This window comes from Lipotes vexillifer, unplaced genomic scaffold (assembly GCF_000442215.2).
Source record: "Lipotes vexillifer unplaced genomic scaffold, Lipotes_vexillifer_v1.1 scaffold1829, whole genome shotgun sequence".
NCBI classification, from domain to species: domain Eukaryota; kingdom Metazoa; phylum Chordata; class Mammalia; order Artiodactyla; family Lipotidae; genus Lipotes; species Lipotes vexillifer.
In genome coordinates this window covers 781,383-781,752 of record NW_006790200.1, presented here as the reverse complement: position 1 = coordinate 781,752, position 370 = coordinate 781,383, and positions in this window count along the sequence as shown.

Below are 370 nucleotides of genomic sequence, written 5' to 3'. Positions count from 1 at the left end.
GGGCCTCCCCACCCGCCCCGCCCCCCCGTCCGCAGAGCACCCAGCAGCGGCGGTGGCCGCGCTGCTCGGACCTAGCCCGCGCCTCGCCCCTAGGTCCGGGCCGACCCTGGCGCGGCGGGCGGTACCCAGCTCCTCGCAAACCCGCCCGCGCAGCGCGGGAGGGAGGAGGGGGTGCAGCGCGCGGCCCCGCCCGCCCGGGCCGTCTGCCCCCCCTCCGCACCCGGCGCCGCCCTCCCCTTCCCTGCCTCCGCCCTTCCGCGGGGTTGGCCGGGCCGTGGCTGACTCGTACTTTGGAGCCGGATGGGGAGACGTGACCGCCGAGATACAGGCTGCGCCGGGAACAGGCGCGGGGGGAGGGGGCGGAGGCCGA